The 24,241-nt window shown below is 39.9% G+C and overlaps 1 long non-coding RNA gene across 1 annotated transcript; it reads left to right on the top strand.

The window, feature by feature from the left end:
- The first annotated feature begins 62 nt into the window (after positions 1-62).
- On the top strand, positions 63-12,696 carry LOC113043552 (uncharacterized). The gene is made up of 8 exons (XR_003275747.1): positions 63-297; positions 8,520-9,066; positions 9,155-10,517; positions 10,653-10,840; positions 10,940-11,273; positions 11,399-11,688; positions 12,338-12,516; positions 12,643-12,696. It is a non-coding gene; the product is annotated as an uncharacterized LOC113043552 (long non-coding RNA).
- Positions 12,697-24,241: the final 11,545 nt, after the last annotated feature.

The raw sequence follows: 24,241 nt of genomic DNA, 5'->3' as shown, positions 1-24,241 counted from the left end.
TATCAGCTTTTGGGTGATAAGGATTTGGTTATGTACTTTAAATGTTTCATATTTAAATGATTTATATTTTTGTCTGTTTTGAATGTGTATTGTTTAATCGTTGGATTTTTTTTTGTTATAATTAGTTTGTACATTTGTGGTAACGAGGTCTTTTATTTTGAAATGTATCCACTTAAGCATATATATTGTGGCGTGCTCAAAGCATTGTAGTAAGGAGCGCACATGGTTGATTCATCCAAAGGCATACGGTTAAAGAGAACTTAAAGGATTTAACTCCTGGTTTAAGTGGAGAATAAGGTAAAATTGACTTATCTGTATTGTTTTGGATTTCTTGTTTTATGTAATGTAATAAGGGGTATTAGTTTGTATGTTATTTGATGTATGTTTCATGGTTTCTTTATATTATGTTTTGTTTGTTTTCATGTAAAGCTCTTACAGTGATTCCTGATGTCTTATGGCATTTAATGGTGATTACTGCAAATCTACTGTGACAGATTTTTAATAAAGCTCATTATGAATCAGTGAAAGAGTTCAACATTTTTAAGCCAGGAAGCTACACTGGGCCAAATCCTGACTGATGGCAATCCATTCTTGCCTTTTTAGTTCTCAGAGTTGATCATGATTTGTGGGCTTATGCTTGTCCACTCACCTTCTGAGTAGTGACCACAGGTTGAGATCTGGAGTTGCCTGGCCACGGATCTAAAGTCTCAATGTAATGATCTTTGACCCACTTCTTTATCACTCTTGCTTTGTGACATGGTTCTCCATCATTACATTTAGCAGACGCTTTTATCCAAAGCGACTTTCAGTGCATTCAGGCTAACTCTTTTATTTACCTAACATGTGTTCCCTGGGAATCGAACCCACAACCTTGCACTTGCTAATGCAAAGCTCTACCACTTGAGTCACAGTAACACAACATGCTGCAAAATGCACGGATCACAAATTTGCTCTTGGATCCTTGGAAGAAGTCGTTCTTGCAGGACGTTTTGATACCATTCTTTATTCATGGAAGTGTTTTGAAGCAGAATTATGAGAGGGCCCACTCCTTGGTTGAAAAGCCACAGATGGATGATCTCAGGAGGCTTCATTGTTGGCACGTCACAGGACTCATGGTAGCGTTCATATTTTCTCTCTGAACAATTTATTCTTCGGATGTCCCAAACAGTCAGAAGGGAGCTTCATCAGAGGAAATAACTTTGCGCCAGTCTTCTGCTGTACAATCCTTGTACTTCCTGCTGAATTTCAGTCTGTCCTTGATGTTTTTCATGGAGAGAAGTGGCTTCTTTACTGCCCTTCTTGACACCAGGCCGTTGTCCTAAAGTCTTGGCCTCACTGTGTGCAGATGCTCTCACACCAACCTGCTGCCATTCCTGAGCAAGCTTTGCACTGCTGGAGACACTATTTCATAGCTGACACTTCGGGAGAATATACGGTCCTGTTCCGTAGCTGACTCCTTGGGAGGAGACGGTCCTGTTTCTTTATTGGTGTGGTTTCTTTCAATCTGGAAACACAAAGAGCCTTATCAAATAGTGTCTGTCATAGAGTAAATCAGCCCTTCACCCTAAGTGCCTATTCATAATGATGACGCGACAATGATTTTGATAACACCTTACATGGACCTACAGTTCACACAATACACACGTTGACCTACAAATAGAATATTAGAGATCAAAAGGCTAGTTGACTTAGCGATGCTTAGCTTCACTTGCTGCGGTTAAGGTTAAAAAATGAACGTGTGCCTTGCAAATTGTGCAAATCTTGCATGATTATATCAAAGCAGTTTGTTAGGAGTTACGTGTATAATAGCGCTAAACACGTCGGCCCCAGTGTTGCCAGATCTCACAAGACAAATAAGCAACTAGGACTGTGAAAACAAGCCCAAAACAAGCGACTTTTTCTACGGAGCCCCCCTAGATTCCGGGAAGAGAAAAATAAATAAACCACGGTTTATAAACATACATGCACGGTTTTACAATCCGTGGGGACAGATTTTAAACTGTGGGTACAGATTGTCAATTTACATCCATGTGGACAGATTGGTAAACTGTGCACAGTTTTACAAAACTGCAGACACCGTACAGTTTATTAATTTTTCTGCCCCCTGAGCTTCAGGACAATGACCACAAGAGGGAGTCAAACCACCTTTGAACATTATTTAACATTAGAAAACTGATGGGATATCAAATGTACCAAGTACATTATATACACCGTAAACATCTGATAATTAAAATTTGCTGAATTCACAAATTCTTTATTTATTATTGTATAATAAAAAGTATCCTACAGTCCAGTCAGTCACCATCAGTTGCAACTGGCGCCCATTCATTGAAAGTTTACGTCACTCGCTGCCGACGTTTTCCTAACCAGAAAAAAAAAAAAAAACAGATTTCCTGTTCTGCTCTACCTCTGATTGGCTAGTACTCGATGCCATCTAGGTCAGAGCCAATTAGAAGCAGGATGTGGGTGGGAAAAAAACTCTGCTGTCTCCTGTGTATATGGGGAAAGGGGGGGAAAGGGGAGGGGGGGGGAAGAGAAAACGGGCTAGAACTCCTACGTTTAAATAACATATATAAAATATCTGCTTGATAACTTATTATGGAGTTGGGATGAAGCCCAATTAAACAACTACATTTTAGAAACAACCCCCAAAAAACGCGACCCGCGACTACCAATATTTATTTGTAAGCGACTTTACAGAAAAACAAGCCCAAAGTCGATTATAATAAGCAGACTTGGCAACACCTGTAGGTCGTGGTTATTCTTTGTTATGACAGCCAATCACATTCCCAGCTGCAACCATGAAACATATGTATCGCGATTCCCCCCAGTAACAACAAGCAATTAGCCAATCAGCGCTTGTATCGCAACCGTGATTTTCCCCAGTAACAACAAGCAATTAGCTAATCAGCTCCTATCGCAACCATGATTTCGCCCAGTAACAAGAAATTGGCCAATCAGTGCTCCTTCCTCATCCGTGATTCTTCATAGTAACAACAAGTAGATCAATTGATAACGTCAAGAACCCCCGGAGACGTGCGGATCACGGCTGAAGAAGATGATAACGGTCATCGGCTAACTTCTTACCAACATTTCCAATGTAATGTTTCATAGATTAAGTAATAAATAAATTGTTATCAGTTAAGTTTACTTTAATGTATTAGTTCCGTAATAACATTATATTAACTAATGATGTAAATGTAGTAATCTTAATTACTACAGTGGTCAAAGCTATTTACTTCAACTTCCAGTTGTCAACTTTAATTAATCATTAGCTAATGATTTGCAAAGTAATCATGTTATGGCAAAGAACTATTAACTAATTGTTAATATGTTATTGTGGTTATGGATTTTTTTTTTATTAGTCATGTGTCTCAACAAGTAACGTTAAAGTAATAACATAATAACACCTTTACAAATTATTAGCTAATGATTAATTAATGATAGAATTTTACACTATTAGTTAATATGTTATTAAGGAATTAATACATTGACACATTTAACTAATTACAAAAATTTATTGATAACTTTATCTATGAATCATATAAAATGTTAATTTGTTGCCAATGCAGTAATCATTGATAAATGGTTTGGTCCTTAATGAGTTATATATTAAGTCATGATTATCTTTTCATGAATTAATCATGAATTAATGCATATTAGTGCCAGCATATTGTAAAGTGAGTTAACATAAAAATAAAGTGTTAAATATATAAAGTTGTTTTGAATGAATAACCTGTACCTCAGACAAGCTAATAATTTAGCTAATTAATGTAAATTATTATTAAAAAATAAAGTATTTTATATTTTTATAGATTAGCCGACCAAGCAGAATATAAAGTATATAAAGTTACAGTTTAATACAGTTTTACGAGCTGCAACATTGAAACGATTCTTACACATTAATGCATCAGTTATAATGCAATAATACAGTATATGTTATGCTTCTACTTTTAGTACTTTAAGTATATTTTGATGCTAAAATTTTGAATGTATTGAATGTATGAACCCAGTTAACTTCCATCGAGAACATTTATCACAAGCGCTGTCTGGGCAGGGCAAGAAACCTCATCAAGGATGCCTCTCACCCTAACCATGGACTCTTCTCCCTCCTTCCATCCGGCGGGCGTTACAGGAGCCTTCGCTCTCACACTAGTAGGCTCAGGAAGAGCTTCTTTCCTGAGGCTGTGACACTTCTAAACTCCACACACCCAATCTAACCTGCACCTGCTCTTTTACTGCACTGGTCACAGTACTTTACATACATGTATTGCACTACTGTTATTTTGCATAGAATACATTGTTCAACAATACTTTTGCAGACTCATTCAACTGTATTTATTACCACTGTTCTCACGTTGCTGCTGTTCATAATGTATACAATCTTCCATTGCTCTGTTCATAATGTACATACAATATGGAGCCAAAAGAGTATCAATAAAGATAAATGCACACACTACATTCACATATGCACACATAGGATTCATACATGCACACACATAATTCATAAATACACACACAGGATACACAAATGCGCACACAATTCACAAATGCACACACAAAATGTAAAAAGCACAGAAGATTCACAAATGCTTACAAAATTCAGAAATGCACACAAAATTCAGAAATGCACACACAATTCAGAAATGCAAACAACATCTACAAATGCACTCAAGATTCACAAATGCACAGGACAAGATTCAGAAATGTATTTCTGATGCACACACACATATATCTTGATTTACAAACTGCTTGCGGTCTGTGAACTTCACTGCATTTGTGTGTGAATTTTGAGACTCCTCTGACTTGGCTCGACACACAAATGCCTTTTTTTAAACAGGGAATGATCTGCAACCAATCAGATATCTCCCTTGTTTGAGCCAATCACAAGAATGCACCCCACGTGGGGGATTGTTTACTTGTAAGCCAATCAGCGAACGACTCACTTTCCTCAGCGAACAACTCACTTTCCTCAATCAGCGAACGACTCACTTTCCTCAGCGAACGATTCACTTTCCTCACGCAGCGAACGACTCACTTTCCTTAGCGAACGACTCACTTACCTCACGCAGCCGGCGACCCACTTTGCGCAGCCGGACACCCACTTTGCGCAGCAGGAGACTCACTTTCCGCAGCAGGAGAGTCACTTTCCTCTCGCAGCGAACGACTCACTTTCCTCACGCAGCGAACGACTCACTTTCCTCACGAGTCACGCAGCGAGCGACTCACTTTCCTCAGCGAACGATTCACTTTCCTCACCCAGTGAAGTTGAGCGAACGATTCCCTTTCCTCACGCAGCAGCGACTCACTTTGCGCAGCCGGAGAGTCACTTTCCTCTCTCAGCGGACCACTGACTCTCTCTTCATGTAGGGACCGAATATTATAATTAAAGGGGGGGTGAAATGCTCGTTTTCACTCAATATCCTGTTAATCTTGAGTACCTATAGAGTAGTACTGCATCCTTCATAACTCCAAAAAGTCTTTAGTTTTATTATATTCATAAGAGAAAGATAGTCTGTACCGATTTTTCCCGGAAAAACACGAGCGCCTAGAGGCGTGACGTGTGGGCGGAGCTAAAGAATCACGAGCGCGAGTAGGATTTTGTGTTGAGCGAGTCTGGAAGCTGTGACACAGATCCAGAGGCTGAAATTTAACAAGAGCAGCATCAGCATAGGCTTCTCTATGTGGTATGTTCCACTTTGTCGTCTTTTTTTTTTTTTTTTTTTTTTTTTACTGTACATGTGGAAAGTGCAGTCTGATAACAACATCGCATGTTGTTTACTTGATGTGCTTACACGCCGATAGCTAAGTTAACAACACAGAGATATTTGAAGCAGTTTTACTCGTGCAGTTTAATGACAACATTGCATGTTGTTTACTTGATGTGCTTACGCGCCGATAGCTAAGTTAACAACACAGTGATATTTGAAGCAGTTTTACTCACCGCCTGCGGTTCCAACACACGATCGTGACCCTTTTTCGTTGGGATTGCATTATCCTTAAGAAATAAACGATGTGCAAATCCAGCGTCAACCTGGGCCTTGTTTGTAAAACAAGCATCTTCGAAATGCAGTGAACAAACACAAACACTTGCACAACTCCGTTGATGCTCTGTAAAAATAAACTCCATCCACTGGTCCCTTAATGCTGTTTCTCTTTTGGTAATCTGTGCAGGGTTGTCTTGCCCTGGCAACCAAAAACACACTCCTTTTGTGACATTTCGCGACGCTCTCGCTCTGATCAGTGATTGTCTGTGCACAGCCTCTCTCTGCTCTGCTATACGGGAGCGCGCGCTCTTCCTGGCAGACGCGCCCTTAGCACCCATATAAGGAAATTCCGCTCCATCTAACGTCACACAGAGCCATACTCGAAAAAAACTTTCCGAAACTTGTCACTTAATCTGGACTGAAAGACTGAAGGAACTTATTCTGGACTGAGGGTCTCTAGAGTATGGTTGTAATTTAGGGTGTACTCACACTAGGCACGGTTGCCATGAACCGGGCCCGAGTACGATTGTCCCCCCTCCCCACTCCCCCTCTGGCCTGCACTCACATATAGCGTTTCAGCATTCGTGCCGGGGCACGCTTACGTCATTATGGTGCGACGGTTTCGGGATAAACAGGAAGAGCGGCGCTCTCTGAACGCAATGGAGTACATCGCTCTGTTTTCTTTGTGGATAATTTTGTTTCGTTTGGTCCACAGCCCTCTCACAGCCTGTTGTTAAACAGATGTGTCGCCTTAGTGGCGCGAAAATTTTCACATAATCGCGCTGCTCGTATGAGGATGTTTGCAAGGTACCAGCTGAAGTGCAGCAAGGACTTTGCAGTTTTTAATTTTTATGCGTTTTGCACCTCTGCCATAGACCAAAGCGACCCTTTCCCTGCCATGTTGGTTTTGGAGCGTCACAAAACCGTGACGCAACGCGTCCTTTTCCGTGCTCCGGCACGGTTAGCGCTCACACTGCATGCGAACCGCGCCCGAGTCCAACTGAACCGTGCCCTGGCCCACCTCTTCCAAGCGGGCCAGGGCTGGCCAATCGAGCCGCGCCCGGGCACTATTCGGAGCACTCACACTAGTCAAACGAACCGCGCTTTGGTGGTCAAACGCACCTGGGCACGGTTCAAACTGGCTAGTGTGAGTACACCCTTAATGACAATGACTGTTGTTAATTTTTTTTTTATTTTTTTTTTTTATATTTTTGTATATGTTTTGCTGTTATCTTCAACAATCATTTAATAAAAAAAAAAAAAAAACTTTCCGAAACTTGTGACAAACCGGAAGGAGTATTTTTGGAACGGAAATACTCCTTCAAATGTACAACTTAATTTTTGAAACTTTGTCCATGTTTAGCATGGGAATCCAACTCTTTAACAGTGTAAAAAACTCAGTATGCATGAAATAGCATTTCACCCCCCCTTTAAAGTGACTTCTATATTGCATCCAAAATAATTTTTAGATATACTTAAAATATTCAAAAAGGTGTATTTTTTTTTTTTACTTTCATTAAAATGTTTCAATAAAATGAAATAATTGGCTATTGCAAATTTATGAATCCATGGTTAACTTTTTTTCTGCAGTCACAGTCTGGGCTATATGTATTGAGACATTTTTAAATTTATATTTTGTAAAAAATAATAAAAAATAAACCTGAATTGTAATCTAAACATCTGTATTTCCATACAATTTCATAAATAGGCTGTGTGAACCCATTCATGTGATTGGCTTATAAGTAAACAATCACGTGGAGTGCGTTCTTGTGATTGGCTAAAAGAAGGGAGACATCTGATTGGTTGCTGATCATTCCATGCATTTGTGTGTCAAGCCAAGTCAGAGGAGTCTCAAAATTCACACACGAATGCAGTGAAGTTCACAGACCGCAAGCAGTTTGTAAATCAATATATATGTGTATGTGCATCAGAAATACATTTCTGAATCTTGTTCTATGCATTTGTGAATCTTGAGTGCATTTGTAAATGTTGTTTGCATTTCTGAATTATGTGTGTATTTCTGAATTTTGTGTGCATTTCTGAATTTTGTATGCATTTGTGAATCTTCTGTGCTTTTTAAATTTTGTGTGTGCATTTGTAAATTTTGTGCACATTTGTGTATCCTGTGTGTGTATTTATGAATCGTGTGTGCATGTATGAATCCTGTGTGTGCATATGTGAATGTAGTGTGTGCATTTATCTTTATTGAGACTCTTTTGGTTCCATAATACAATCCCTACATTGCATTCATATTTATATTCTGTATTAATTATATTCTGATCAATATTGTATATAGCAACTCCACTGTACATTCTGTATATCATAGCTTTACTTACTCTGCACTTTTATGTATATAAAACACTATATTCTTGCACTTCTGGTTAGATGCTAACTGCATTTCATTAGCTCTGTACGTGTACTCTGCATAATAACAATAAAATTTAATCTATCTAATCTATTTACTTGTAATAGAGCAGAGGGCTTCAAAGTGTTGAAAATAGTTTAAGGGGATTTACTTTTTTTTTTATTTAGATGGACCGTCGCTTCAGGAGATGGGCTAATGGCAACCCGAATCTGACTGATACAGTGAAAGCTTGAAAGGTGAAGGAAGCCAACAAAGGAAAGCCATACGCAAGACCCCTGTTCCTGGAGAAAGTGCTAGACAAAGCCAAGAAAAGTTTAAGTGAGCATCACGGAGATCGGTCTAACAGAAAGTGGGGGGCTGAAAATGCCCTGGGGTATGCTGCTTACCTGGTGGCAGCTATGAAGAGGGACCCCACAGGAGGCAGCAAAGACACCAAAGAACATGCCCACAACAAGGGGAGTTTCAGGGAGTATATTGAGCTCTTTTCTTCTGGCAGAATTGCCATTGCCATGAATGAAGAGCAATATGCTGGGAAAGCTCCCCAGCATGCTGCTGACTCCCAGCACTCTGCCCCCACAGAGTTCACCACCCCCACCCAGCATGCTACCACCACCCATACTTCTACTGCCTCTCTCCGCTCCCTCTTGGATAGGAAGTTGCCTAACCAGAACAAGACTGTAGAAAGACTGAATTCCCCCCTCAAAGTCGCACCTTGTAAGCAAACCACTTTTTTGGTTGTTTAGTATTTATTGCTGTTCAGTAGTCCTGTTTATCTGTTTGTCCTTTGTTTTGTTTTTTGTAGCTTTGGCCCAGGCACACACCCTGCCTGAAGTTGACCAGAGGTGGATCTCCAAGGTCCTGTTCTGGTGGACAGCACAGGGGCATCCTGAGCTGGTATTTAGTAGGGTGAACAAACGTTGGTGTTATCCTCCACTGGTGCCACTGAAGACCAGTAATTCTCCTTCCTTGGATAAGGATCATATGATCAGGCAGGTGGTTGGGTGAGATGTACTTTGTGGCATCTGAGTACCTGGCCTGCCGAAGATGTAAGAGGAAGGTCATCAGCTGGAGCCATGATCTCGTTTCCCAGCTCGACATTGGCGACAAGGTGCTGTTCCCTTTCATTCTAACATTAAAACTTGCATGTGACTTCGAGGTAATAACTTTGATGCGTCAGCGAGGGCTGGGAAACAGCTGCAGGAGCGTCATGTTGATGTCTGGTTGCAAAAGAGGATTGCCAGAGCTGTGACGTCGAGCCTGATCCTGCCTGTGACATTTGAACCTGCTCCTTCAATGCCTTCTATACCTAAGCGCTGATGCAGGTGTATGCCCAGGATGTCCTGCAAAGGCTTGATGAGGTCAAGGCCACTATAACATAACAATATGGTAAAATCTTAAAAAAATTTATTCTACCAAAAAATTGGCCAGAAAACTAGCAGGACGCAGCTATGGCACTGCTACTTGGGCAACTAATGTTGGCAATGAGCATGGACAGGTGATCATCAAGGTTTTGGTCTCGGGCCAATGATTGAAGGCCTTATCAAGCGATACAGAGTGGCTGGGGTGGCTCCTCCCGAAGTGCTGTATGTCGACCGAGACTGCTGTGGCTACACTCTTTTGTGGAGGATGTTTGAAGAGTGGGAGCAAATGACCATCTGGTTAGATGTATAGCACTTCATGCGGACGTTTGCTGTGGGTTGCACCACCGACTCTCACCAGTTATATGCCACATTTATGAGTCGCCTCAGCCGTTGTATTTTCATGTGGGACCCGGTCGACCTGGCGGCCCTGAAGACAGCGAAGCATGCAGATCTAGAAGCTGATGGGAAACCATCATCCGAGGCTGATGTGCTACGCTGTATCAGTCGTAGCGAGCTAGAGCTACATTGCAGGAGAACCACTGGTGGGACCAAAGAGACCCTGGCACTGATTGAGAGCGATGTTCAGCCCTTTGATGGAGATGCTGGTCGTGACACTCTGGGAATCCCACTAATAAACTCAGCCCGTATGAGAGAGATTTTAAAGTCCCAGCGGAAACATGTGGCCTGCATCCAGGATCCTGCCGTTGTGCAGCTCTACATGCAGACGGGTACTGTAATGAAGAGCAGGCACCGCCTGCCAACCACTCCAGTCATTTCACCTGCACCTTAACAGATTCATCCCAGGTTAATAAATTATTGAACTGAATTATTAAAATAAGATTTGATTTATACTGAAATAATTATGAGAATTGCAAGAACAGCTATGTGTGTATTTATATTAAATTTTGTGCTGTGATTTTTTTTTTTTTTCATTTATAGGTACGCTGGCAAGTGACAGCTTCTTTCAGTCATATCTTTTGGATGGACTTGCAATGTGGAATGAGGACCGGGCAGTGGCAGCAACCAACGTTCCTACAATCATCTTCTGCGTCATGCGGTCAACACTCTTGCAGAGGAGCTTATTGGCATGAAAATCATCCCTTATGTTGGGCCAAGAAAGTACACTGGTATATAGCTATTTTTTGTCTTTAGTGACACTTTAATTCAAGTATAAACCACTGAACTGTGGTATGTTATCTAATTGTCAATGTTTTACTATTTTAAAGGTGAGCTTATTGGAGTGGAATATCTTTACAAGCAAACTGGTAAAGTTCTGCAGGACTACAAGTTGGCCATTGAAGAGTCAGAGTATACCACTGAGGTTGGTATTGAGGTGGATGAAGGATAAGCTGAACTTGAGGAGTTTCAGGACATCACCGTCCTCACCTTTGACACCTGCTGCCTCTTCACAAGCATCAGTGTCTGCAGCATCATCTCCAACTCCTCCAGCAACCAGCCCCACGTCATCACTGTTTGTGTTCCCTCCATCAGTGTCATCTCCTGTCAGCAGCTCACTGCACACTCAATCAAATCTAGAACTCTTTCCTGGAGCACATAGCTGTGAGTTTTACTAAAGTATTCATAAAGGGTTCGTTATTTGTTGTCACACTATATACATTTTTATCACATTGAAAGGCATAAATACAACTTTAAAATAAATGTTTACCTTTTTGATGTTGTCCCAGTGGACCGATTATCTTCAGAAATGGATCGTCCAACATCGGAAGAGAACACTTCATAATCTTTAGGGTTATGGAGCCGTGCAAGACTTGGCAGAGTTTTTGGTTAGCCACAGAGAGCACCGTCTGGCTTTGTCAGGAGAAGAGTGCATCAAGATCATCTCCTTATGGCAGGTATTGGGGGAGTATGACAAGAAAAAAACCATTTATCCACCACGTCACCAAACCCACCTAAAACAGGGACGATTCAGGGCCACTAAGAAGATTGTGGCCCCAGGTGTGGAGAGAACCAAAAGGTATGTTACGTTTAGTAAACACAGGGTCTACACATTTTTTATATAAAATATATATATATATATATATATATATCTGAAACTGGCTGAAATATCACCTACAACTTTTTTTGTTTAGTAAGGATTTCTAGTAAAATGAGTAAAACCTGACACCTTCATGACTAGCTTATCTTCCTGTAGCCTGTTAAGTTCAAACTTAGCCTGATTATAATAACACATTATTAGTTGTGATTTACATTTAATTCTGACTATATATATATATATATTACGTTGCTAAGTATGTTACATTGCTATGGACACAGTTCCAACCGCACACTGGAATATTTAATTTAGCAAAAACAAGGCAATCATTTCTTAATCAGTAAAATCATTTTGTATCAATATGTTGACTTTTACTGTACTTTAGTAAGTAGCCATGTAATAAGCGGGATAATATGTAGTCATTATTGTGAAAAAAAACCTGACAGGCTGACTAACAACACTGTAATAATTTCACAACACGAAGAAAGACAACATAACTATGTGCAGATATTATAAATGGACATTTAGACAACAAAAAGCAAAACAGACAGAATAGGAAAGGGAAAATAAAAATAAGATCACACAATGAAATTAAATCTTACATTAATATGTATTTTGTTGTAATTTGCAGGCGTTTCGTTGGGGCTCATCGTCCTGCACAGTGGCCTGACTGACTGCAACCAAGTGGTGGAGGCCATTTTCACAAGGCTCTGTGCTCTCTACCCAAGAGTGCATCCTCACCAGTGCTAAGATCATGAGTGAGACCACCATCCAGCTCCCAGAAGTGAATGCTGTAACAGTCACACAATGGTGAGTAAATTCGCATTGTCACCGCTAAGCCTAAACTTAAAGCAGCTGTACTTGGAGATTAATGGTTACAATTCATGTTTATTTCTGTTCCCGAAAATTATAATCCACATGTAAAACTATGTGCAGCACATTTTGCTGAGGACAGCTTCCTCAGTCTCCATCAGTTTAATGCCGGATTCGCACAAAGATTATTCTTGAAAGATGAAGCAGTTCCCTCTTTGTCTGGAGAAGGCGTTGTTTATGGACCACAACCGGTAAGTGTATTTTATTATTTAAGTTGGTGCGTTTAACAGTTTCTGTAACTTACTACACAAAGGGCAACGCTGTTTAGCTTTGTTAACTAGATGGTAGGGCTGTGCAAAAAAACGAATGCAATTTTCATGCGCATCTCTTCGTCAGTAAAAACTCTCCTGTGCTTATAAGTACATCTCCAGAACATGCTCCTGCCCACTTGCTTCTCAAAACTAACGTTACTCCAAAACTAGTCCAATTGCGTTTACAGGAGGGCAGCCTGCTCTAAGCTGGTGTCGAATCACAACACAGGAACCGCTGGACCAATCAGAACTCGTTACGTGTTTCTGAAGGAGGGACTTTATAGAACAAGGAAGTCATCAGCGGTATACAGATAGGTGAATTGTGTGAAAAATACTGTTTTTTTGTTTTGTTTTTTTTTTTACACGCGAAACATGAACACATGTTATATTGCACACTGTAAACACAATCAAAACTTCAAAAAAGCGCGTAAAATGGGACCTTTAATATTGGTTGTTTTATGTTTCCCAGGTTCAGCAGGCGTGGAAAGTCACAGGAACAGGAGATTTTGAAGCAGGGTATCCAAGCCCCAGATGCACCCATGGCAGGACCCGAGACGCTTCCTGCGGCTATGCAGAAAGGACCAACTCTCTATCCAGGCAATTTGGCTGAGCCTCACCTTTTTATCCTGCCACCAAACACTGCTGGGAAGGCAAAACTTAAGAGGAGGTCGCAACCCCAGGCCATCTCCCAGGCTCCAACATCACATCAAGGACTTCCTGTCATTGCACCAGCACTACCCGTCTCTCTCCCTTTCATTTTACCATCTGTGCAGCTTCCGCGCCATCCTCTACAGTGCCAGGTACCTCACAGGTGATGTTCTTCAACCTCCCATTTCCTTTAGCTATGTCACCATCCGCTCGGACACAGACATTCGGTCAAGATGTTCCTCACTCCACCCAGCAATACAGAAAGAGAAAACTGGAGAGGGAGCGCACTGGAACTGTCACAAGAAAATATGTGAAGAAGACCGACGTCATTCTTTGCAGAAAGTGTAACTAAGAGAGAAAGCCACAATCACATCTTTAGTACTTTGATAACTGGTTCTGCAAAGAGTCTGAGACTCAATCATATGGTAAATGGAGGGCTGTGCTGCAGGAACGAGGTTATTGAAGAAAAAAAAAAAGGGAAATGGCAACCCTCAGTTTCTTAAAACTGCCATTTCAGCACATGATATTTTTATTTGGTTAATGTTTGCTTTATAGTGCAATTTAGTCTCCAACAATGACGGATGTCTCTAAAATGTGTAATTACTGTGTGTTTCCTATATATATATATTAGGGCTGTCAAAAATAGCGCGTTAACGACGTTAATTAGTTGTTTGTCGTTAATTACGTCAAATTTTTTACCGCATATCACGCATGCGCAGTGTGACAAATTATTCAGGTCAGGAAAGTCTCGTCGATCTCTGAATTCTCAAGATAGTAAAAAACAGCGGCGAGCGCTGCGACGAAAACACAGAAGAAGCTTAAGGTTTTACCCCAGTTACTCTCAAATACATTCATGCCAAGCTCGATAAACAGAGACGACTTTGGTAGTTGATACGCTGGAGCTTCTTCTTCCTGTTATAGCAGTGATCCTCAAATCTGGCTCGCGAGTTTCATGCAGAGTTTAGCGCAGACTCCAATTAAACACACCTGCCTGTGATTTACTAATGATCCTAAAGACACTGATTAGCAAACTCATGCGTGTTTGATTAGGGTTAGAGCTAAACTTCGCAGGAAAGTGGATCTCGCGAGCCAGATTTGAGGATCATTGTGTTATAGCGTCCTGTGTTTCACACTGCGCATGCGCAGAACGCCTACATGCAATGCAGCGAAAATTACAGCGGTTTGAAAAGCATATGCATTTTTACTTGGTTTTACTGGCACTTGAAGCCTTCAGAAGGTGAAAATATCGATCCTAAAGTATTGTGGCAGAGCAAATGAACACCTCCCAAAAACAAGAGTGCCCAGACAGAGTGCTGCTTATGTGATGGTGGCGCATGTTTGTGTTTCTGAGTTCATTCTTTCGAGTTTCTCTATGCATAATTTCATAGATATGTGGCTATATTTAACCACTGGTTCACCTAAAACTCTTACACTATCTGTAGTTAAATGGCATGGTTTGATATAGTGCTCAGGTAAATTTGATTAAGTAAATGTTAAACTTTTGAAATTCAGAAAAAAAGAACCACATATTGATGAATCAATACATGAAAATGATGTATCTGTGTCCTGTTATTTATCTTTTGGTATGCATTTCAGAAAAAAAAAAAATGGTTAGGATTCAGGTGTAGTTGCAAATAGTGATTAATCATGATTAATCCACTGAAAATTCTGATTAATTTGATTAAAAATTTTAATCATTTGACAGCCTTTATATATATATATATATATATATATATATATATATATATATATATATATATATATATATATATATATATTCCCAACAGATGGTATGTTTATGTTTTTTATTATTGTCATTATTTTGGCTAATATATGAAACAGTGGTAAATTTTTGTTTGGATTTACTTTTTTTTTTTTTTTTTGGCGAATGTCAAAATTGCACTACTGTCGTAAATGTTTATTTTGGTTTACAATTTATTATTATTATTTTCTTAGTCTGATGTCAAAATTGCACTCCAAATTGCACTGTTAATTTACTCACCATTGTGTGACTGTTGCACATTCACTTCTGGGAGCTGGATGGTGGTCTCACTCATCACCTAAGCATTGGTGAGGATGCACTCTTGGATGTGCTTGTGAGCATGTGCTACCACAGTGAAGCGGGACACCCTCTCTCCCTCACAGCGCACCGCGTTTGGGTAGAGAGCACAGAGCCTTGTGAAAATGGCCTCCACCACTCGGTTGCAGTCAGGCCACTGTGCAGGACTGTGAGCCCCAACGAAACACCTGCAAATTTATATTTATTATATTTTTTTACACTGATATGTAAATTTTACTACTGTGGTAAACATTTTTGGTTTTATATATTTTAAATTGATGTGTCAAAATTGCATTACTGTTCTAAATGTTTTATTGGCTTTAAAATATAAATGCAGATTAAAAGGGTTGTTAATATTTGCCCTCACACTATTGTTATTGTGCCTATTTGTATTCTCACAATATTTGTACATGTATGTATATATATATATATTTGCACTGCTGTTATAATTTATTTTAAATGACTTTGTATTTGCAAAAAAAAAGGGTTGTTAATCTTTGCACTCACATTGTTTTTGTGCCTATTTCTCACTGTATTTGTAGTTCTAAAACATTTTGTATTATGTATTGCATAACCGTAAAACACACACAAAAAAAGGGACTTTAAGAATTGGGCTTGGGCGTCGTGACGTCATTACTTGGGGTGGCCGCCGTGTTGACTGCGCAGTGTTTAGACGTACTCCCTCTCAGCCATGTGTCTTAATTTGATTAATTAAAAATAGCTTTAGTAAACATTGGAAATAAGGGAAATTTCCCTGGTTACTCATCCAAAAAACGAGGAAATTTCAACATTTATCTTTCTGTTGATATCCCTCTGCTGACAGCAAAAATTAGTAACGTTACTGCAAAACTGCTGCATTGACTAAGCGAGTTGTGAAGCTAGGTCTAACGTGACTTTGCTTACAGATTGGCGTGAAATCGTGCTCTCACAACAACCACGCTGTTATCTTAAAAAGCCCGATATCACATCAAGGTTGCTTTCAAGTAAGCAAAAAAATGCTTTGAAAACAGCTGGAAGGGCAAGGGGATAGCAACAGGATAACAATACAGAGACTGACAGGTCCGATAGAAGGGCTAACATTACTGGGATATTTTACAGGAAAATACTAAAACAGAAAGACAGCGGGAAAAGAGCTCAAATCCGTGAGAACCCCGGGGGAAAAACGGGGGTTGACAGCTACTAACTACACTTTTGAAACACATAAGTTAGTTAAAAGTTACACGTGTTACTAGGTAGGTGGAGCGCAGCTTACCTTTGTCCAGATTGCTGTATTACTGTATACTGTTTGTCGGCTTTATGATCTGCAGCTCCTGAACCCATTTGTGAACTGCACACGAGACTCCAATGACTTGTTGGATTCATACCGCTTATAGTGAAGATTTTGTCCACATACCAGTCCTTGACATCCCTATTTAGCGTGTACCTGTAAATCCCACAACCTTTTCGCGATTTTAACATCTTTTTTTCTCCCAATTCTTCTGCTTCTCGTTCGACTCGCTGTATTTTTACATTCGCGAGGCCATCAACATGGCCGCCTCGTAACAGAATGCAACGCGGCGCAGAAAATATAATAACTGAAAAAAAATAATATACTATACTGAAGAAAAAGGTGTCAGCGCTGCGTTATTCATGTATTTGTAATCACAATGCACAAAACACACATCATGTATTGTTGAAATGAATATTCACATTTTATTAGTCAAATCATTTCGGCTTTTTTATCAAGCGACAGCCGGATGCCTTTGTCCATATAAGGTATTTTCTACGAGTCCTATTTGGACTTTATGTGAGAGAGCGCCCTCCGGCGTCTGGTATGAACGAAACATATAGCGTGAGAGTGTTTACCTCGGAGAGTTCCCAAATTAAAGTGTTGGGGACTAATTTACGTTTGATTAAAATGCGGGGGACAATGATGATTACAGCAGAGTCAAAATGGACACATTCCCGGAAATCCATCACTGGTCGGAGCGGGCCGCGAACTCGCGTCCCTGTGCGTCTTTTAGGATCTTTACCACGACTAATGGGGGGTGAAGGAGAGGAGAGGTGTCATACAGAGTAGGGTGACCACCCTACCCACGTAGCGCGTGCGTGCACAGCGTTTGAAGGCCAATTCATGCGTCCCACAAATTGAGACTGTCACGCATAATCAATGCTTGCTCAAAAAAAAGTTGATGACTCTATATCATCAGTGTTGGGTATAGTTACTTTGGAAAGTAGTTAGTTAGGTTACAACGTTACCATCAATTAAAAGTAAACAGTTATGATACAGCGTTACCTATTCATAAAAGTAACGCGTTAGAGTACTCATGCGTTACCAAAAATTAAAAGCCGTTTGCAGCGGCTGACACATGACAGACACAGCCTCCGGCCCCTTTAAATGCACCTAGAAGTCGTGACTCCCGACAATGAATAACGTCAGTCATCTGACTAAATTAACACTGCAGGATAACAATAACAGGATAGACAGTCAGCAATAGGCTATTCCACATGGCGTTTTATTTATTTATTATCAAAGAACATATTATTAATCAAAATTTGCACCTACCCAGCCCGGGTAGTCTAGTCTACTGTATATTATGAGCACCACAAGAAAACTCCTGATTTTTCTTTAACTTTAAATAATGCAGTTATCAAAGTACAATTATGCTTACTTGTAAACACAACATTAAACAGGCTTGCAGATTTAAATCCATTTAAAAATGATGAACAACCAGCCAGCCAATGATCTAACAGAAATTAACAGCTGCCTGTCAAACAAAAATGATAACAAACCGAATTAAATCCTTCACTGCCACACAGGCAAATGACAAATCGCTTAATAGCCGAACTAATTATTATTAAAGTGTCACTCACAGTCACAAGCCTAAATTCGCTTTAACACAGTCCTCTTACATTTACTCTTCAAAGTAGTGATTAAAACGTAGCGTTAAATTTGAGGTAGAATTTTTGGCGGTCGACAGAAGCTTTTCACCAAAGCAGAGTGTGCATTTTACCATTATGTTCTTTTCTTTTTCATTGACAAATTGAAAATAATGTGCATACTTCCATAAACCAAACGCTGTCCTCTCTGCTATCTTGCCGGGAGTTCGAAAAAAAAAAAACCACACACACACACACAGGGTCAGGCGCAGGGCACAGATGCATCACAGCCATTGACTTTACGATCACAGAGTTTCGGCTCCGCTGATACATCCGCAGGTGGCACAGTAGACCTAGGACTACTGTCTGACAAAAAGCAGGCTGCAGTCCGGATTTTCCTTTCCTTAAAATAACGGATTACTTTTTTAAAAAAATAACGAAGTTACTGATTACTTACGCACGAAACTAACGCGTTAAGTTACACATTTCAGGAAAAAAGTAATTAGAGTACTCTTTGTAACGCGTTACCCACAACACTGCAGGGCTCTCAAGTCTCACGCATTGGGCGTGAGACTCACGCATTTCAACCCGTTCACACGCTCACACGCCACACCTTGTATTTCTCACGCACAGAGACATTACGAGGATAACGCCCACCAAGTTGCGGCGCTATTTTTGTAAACAGTGAAACAGGTAACGTAGAGGAATCAAGTGAGTTCCCCGAAGGCCCTGACACGCACCAGCTAAACGAATAAAAAAATATAGCTACCGATCAACCAATCAGAAAATAGCATTGCTGTATCCGGGTAAGATTTTTACAGGCTCGTGTGCAACACAGATCCAGACGCTCGCTGAAGTAGGTAACGTTACGGTTACAGACTTGTCAAGACAATGACACAGATTTTCACTATATGTTTTTTTTTATCAATATATTAATTTAACATTTTTTAAAAACAGTCTAAGATATGTTTTGGTCTGATGGTTATTATGACCCCGACACGCACGCAATTTTGGCCATTATACGTGGTCGGCCGTAGCTTTTGTGCCTATTATTAGCCCACTATTATTTTTTTATTGCCAAATTAACACGTTGAAGAGGATGCGGGGCTACTCTGACAGTTTTATATAAGAGACTTCTATAATAGGCCTATTCAAAATACTTGTATGGCAGTATCCATAATAGTTTGAATTATTTTTTGTTTTTTCTTTCCTTTTATTTTTACTGCACCTCATCCTGGTCCCCATTTTGAAAACGTTTTGCCTAGGCTATTTCATTATATTTTATCCAATGTATAATATTGATTATTGCATTCGTCTATTTCAAAGATGTCAGGGAAGAGGCAAAGGATCAATCTTTCATGCTTTGTTCTAAAAGATCTGGGCCCATATTCATAAAGAATCTTAATGCAAAAAGTAGTTCCTAGTGACAAAATTCTAAGAAAATTCTTAGAAATATGGGCGTTTACTTTTAAAATTAAAGAAAAAAATCCTAGTTAAGAAAAAAGTAATTCAGAAAGCATCTTATCCCTTAAAAGAGGTCTTAAGGTAAAATTTGTTATGAGCACAGACGAGGACTTTTAAGAGGCTTAAGAGTTTCTTTAGCAGAGGAGAAAATGGCAGAAAGATGAAGAGGCAGAAGAAATGTGTTGCAGACAATGGATGACAATGAGTTAATAAGACGGTATAGATTATATATAATTTAATATAATATAATTTAATATATAAATTAAAGTAATCACTACATTACGATATTTGGCAACTGGGAACATGCAACAATGCAATAGTGATGATTTGAGTCTGTCACAACCTTCTGTAAGCAGAGTGATCACACAAACAATTACAGCACTTTCAGAACATCTTATTGTGTTCGCAGTTCATTTCGTTTCCACTGGACATTCCCACCTTACAGGCTCAAAAAACTGCATTTATGAATATAGCAGGCTTATAGGTGCGCACAAGCAGGGAATGAACCGTTAATAGTTTGTGCTATACGCTCCCATGTCTGCTTCTTGCCCTTGCTGTGTCTGAATTTTCCTTTAAGAATGTCCTGGTGTTCATCCACTAACTGGGCTAACAGTAAACACTGTTCCTCTGTCCAGTTTGGCTTTCTCGCCCTTCTTGGCTTTGATTCCATGTTTGATACATTAGAACCAACATTCAAACCGCCACTTAAATAGGACAGCAATCACTGTAATTAGAAAGAGTGGAACAATTTTTATCATTCTAACCAATCAAATATCTTATAGGAAATTAAAAGCATGGTAAATAAAAAAATAGAATTCATATACACACATATAATGTGTGTGTGTGTGTGTGTGTGTGTGTGTGTGTGAGAGAGAGAGAGAGAACGGTCAAATAGGAAAAATTACGCATGTAAATTCAAAGTGAGAATTAGAATAGACCCTATACTTAAAATCACTCTTTTTTTCCTTCTTGGACTACCAACCAATCACAGTCTTCAAAAGATTGTGTCATACATAGCAACGGGGTCAACCCCGCCTCCTCACTAAGATGAACGTTTTTGTCTTTTCCTTAGTCAGAGTTGCTCTCAGATCGGTCCCGAATTGCTTTAAAGCTAAGACTCCTATGTAAAAGTTTTTAAGCTAAATTAAGAGTTTTCTGAGAGGACTTTCTTAAAATCATTATGAATGCGGGCCCAGCTCCCTAAAAAGGTGGCTAGGTCAGAGGAGGAGGCTGTGGAGAATACAGTAGGGGAGGGAGTGCCAGTAGAGGATGGGTGCATGGAAGAGACTGTGGAGGACCATAGAGGAAACAGTGGAGAAGCCACTGGAAACAGGGAAAAAGAGAGGGTTATGTAGAGCAGCCACCTGTAGGTGTTCCTTTAAGAAGGAGTGGTCAACACGATGGCCATTCATCACAATGGGAACCACCAGCTCTTTTTACTGGTGCTTAGTCTGCAGACAAGAGAACTCCTGTGTCCATCAAGGTGTGAGGGACATAAGCAGGGAGGCTTTCTAAAATAGCTGCATTAGTGTTAGTGCTCGCTCATTCAAATACCTATGCTGAGAGGGTTTTCTCCATGGTGGGATTAAACAAGACCAAAACCAGGAACAGCTTAGCACTTGATGGAACTGTGAAAAATGGCTGGCCTGGAACCACAGTGCTTCAAATGGGAGCCACCAACCCCTGGCCTCAAAACCAGCTACCAACACCTACTATAAACAACACTGACCATTTTCTCTCTCTCTCTCTCTCTCACACACACACACACACACACACAAATAAATGCTGAATTAAATAAATATTATTTTATTTGTAAGAATATGTGTCATTTATGAGATCAGACACCCGTCCCCATCAAACCCCTGCCGCCATCGCGACCGCGGGCAAAATCTCACTCTGAACTCAGTTCAAAACTTGAGAGCCCTGACACTGTATATCATAGACAGTAAAAGAAATGGACACAGCGACCCCATTGGAACTCAATTGAGACAAGTGAAGCTCATTTTTAGCTTTTTTTTAACCCGTCCTTTTCTGACGCGCAGACTCAAACGAAGCTTGACGACGTCAGCAACCTGTCTGACAGATGTAAATCTTCTAGTAGCTGTGCGTGCAAACTGCCATCGTTAATCTTGCAGAGACGGCGAGCTTGAGCGGGGAGTTCTTTGGCGAGAGTGAGCAGGAGTAAGTATTCTGATTAATTATTTTGTATAGTATTTTAAAATGTAACGCCAGTACACCATATTAAGTTAATTGCCTGCGAGCTTCTCCTCCTGTCTGTACGGTAATGCGACAGAGAGTCGAGTGGTTATGACGCAATCGTTAGCCTATTTTTTTTTACAAAAACTGTTTATACGGGGCCATAATGTAACATAGACGGTAATGGAGCCCTTTATACATTGTCGTGTATCTTTAGAAATAAATAATGGACAAACGGAGTCTTTAAACGCTTAAGATGTAAAGTTATTCACTGTCAAAGTGACGCCAAAATGAATGGGAGTCAATGGGAATGCTAACGCAAGTGAAGTTCTGCTAAAAGATGGCAGCCCCCACCCGACTTCAACTTCCGGTCGAGTTCCTTGCCCCCTGCTCTATATCCTCGAGCCCCAGGCAGCCAAACGAACATTACTTGACAGTTCAGCACGTTACTGCGAGAGCGAGAGCGAGCGAGGTTGAATGAGAGTTTACATCTTTATTATTTCTGTTTTAACGTTTTTCCTACATTGTTTATATAAAAATATGTTATGTAGGCAATAACTCAGTTTAATATTTGACTAATTAATTGAGGTGGCATCATTGTTAACTTACAAAAATTATGATAATTTGGTGGATAATTTACATTTTAAACCACAAAGCTGAAGCGGGAGGTATGTATAACTGCAATATAAAGACATTTTGAGTATTATTGCTATTAGTATTATTTTCTAAAATTAAGTCTCAGGCGCAGTGTAGGCTATACGTCACTGTCCGAATCCGATTTTTTTTTTTTAACTGTTCCTGTGGTGTTGAGCAACTACAATTCATTTTAATCCTATAATTTTATATTATAATTTATTTAAAGTGAATAAATTGTAATGAAAAAAAAATAAAATAGCTAAAGTAAATCGTAAGTGGAAGTGCATCTGTCAATTCTGTCATGAGCATACATCAGCAATTACACATGTTTAGGGGAATCGGGCATTATTAATATACCATGTAAGGTGGTATGTGCTAGAAATAGGTAAACCGCTAAGGTGTCCCACATTGTCCCTCAGAAACATACCCCTTTGTCCCCTCTTGGGCTTATTAGCAGGTGGTCACCCTAGTACAGAGTTGTCTCATTGGATCCTCGTCTGTTAGTTGGTTTTATCGGGTGAAGCCTGCAGGACCATCAGGACGTAAAGTCTTTTAAGGTTATTTTTATGTTTTCCTATCACTAAATGTATTCTATTCAAGTGTAATTCCTATAATCTCCACATGATGGCAGGAGACGAAGCATTGCTGCTTATGTGAGTTGTGAAAGATTGCTGGTTTAATGGTTTGTGACAGCGGGTGGTCTGGTTTATTGTGCTCTTACTGTAGTTTGAGGATAATTGGGTTTGTATGAACGTCTTTTCACACTAACTGTATGCAGGATAAATATGGTTATTAAATATGGTCTGTGTGGTGGATTTGCCGGTTTGGCTGGCTTATAATGTCACTCAGCTTTGTTTGAGCTCCATATCTTTGCAGCTGATTCGCGTGTTGTGTTTCATTGTGCGCGTGTGCGCGTGTGTGTGTGTGCGCGCGCGCGTGTGTGTGTGTGCGCGCGCCTGAGGGTCAGTGTTGTCTTCTGAAAGGAACAATGCAGCCAGAACATTTGTGCTCTAATTACTCTAACACAATCATTTCCTTTGCTTTTCCGCATTAAGCTTTTTCTTCTGGTTGCTGTTCTGCTGGTTTTTACCCTGATAAATCTATTAGACTGTAGTTTGGCATCCAATAAAGCAATGAAGGGACAAATTCCATGTTGTGTTAAGTAATTATCTAATAAAATAAAAATGAGGCATAAAAAAGAGAGTTTAATTGTGGTCTTGTCCTTCTCTACTGCATCCAACAATTAAAATCCTACAGTAATGTGGAAAATCATAACAAAAACAACAACAACAATAATAATAATTCTTAGTGTTGTTCTTACTAATATAAATAATATAATAATACTATACACAATAAAATGAAAATTGTCGAGTCACACTGAAGGCATCAAGGGCTATTTGAGCAAGAAGGAGAGTGATGGGGTGTTGCTCCAGATGACCTGACCTCCACAGTCACCGGACCTGAACCCAATCCAGATGGTTTAGGGGTGAGCTGGACCGCAGACAGAAGGTAAAAAAAAAAAAATTACTGACCCCAAATGACTGACCTG

The sequence above is a fragment of the Carassius auratus genome, chromosome 25 (genome assembly GCF_003368295.1).
Source record: "Carassius auratus strain Wakin chromosome 25, ASM336829v1, whole genome shotgun sequence".
NCBI lineage: Eukaryota > Metazoa > Chordata > Actinopteri > Cypriniformes > Cyprinidae > Carassius > Carassius auratus.
This window is presented reverse-complemented; position numbering and strand designations above follow the sequence as displayed.